The following is a 579-nucleotide window of genomic DNA, read 5'->3' as shown; positions in this document are numbered from 1 at the left end:
TTTATGGCTAAATCTACTAACATTTGAAAACGCACATATTAAATTTTAGAACCAATAGGAATAAACAGACTTGTCTTTCTGCATATTTTTTATTGTTATTCTATTTAACAGTATTACGTATTTCTATTATAATTTTTTTTTTGCCACAGCCTCTCGCTTTTAATTTCCACGCATACCACAAGTAGCGGAAAATTTTCGCCACCTCAGATGAGCTCAAATGAATGTCCCATGCTGATGGTGTACAATGATACCTACATAGGTGTGTGCCTGTGTGTACATTTATACAATGCATCCATACATCTATATATGCTATATATATATGTATATGTTTATAGGTAGTACATATTTACATGTATGTAGACTTCGCGCCTGCACCACTCGGAACCTGATTTCGTTCCCACGCTGCGACGAAAATTAAATAATAGCACACAAAACAAGTTCGCAGTAGTCGACTGTTGCAGCAAAAAAAAAGGATGCTAAAATAAGCAGCAACAAAACTATGCAACGAAGGAACTTCGATAATTGCTCACCATAGCCCAAGCTGGAGGACTTCAGCTTACAATTCAGCGAAGCGCATTT

Source organism: Rhagoletis pomonella, unplaced genomic scaffold, assembly GCF_013731165.1.
Source record: "Rhagoletis pomonella isolate Grant_MI unplaced genomic scaffold, Rhpom_1.0 Rhpom_scaffold_00004, whole genome shotgun sequence".
Taxonomy (NCBI): domain Eukaryota; kingdom Metazoa; phylum Arthropoda; class Insecta; order Diptera; family Tephritidae; genus Rhagoletis; species Rhagoletis pomonella.
The sequence above is the reverse complement of the archived record's forward strand: the minus strand, read 5'-3'. Positions refer to the sequence as shown.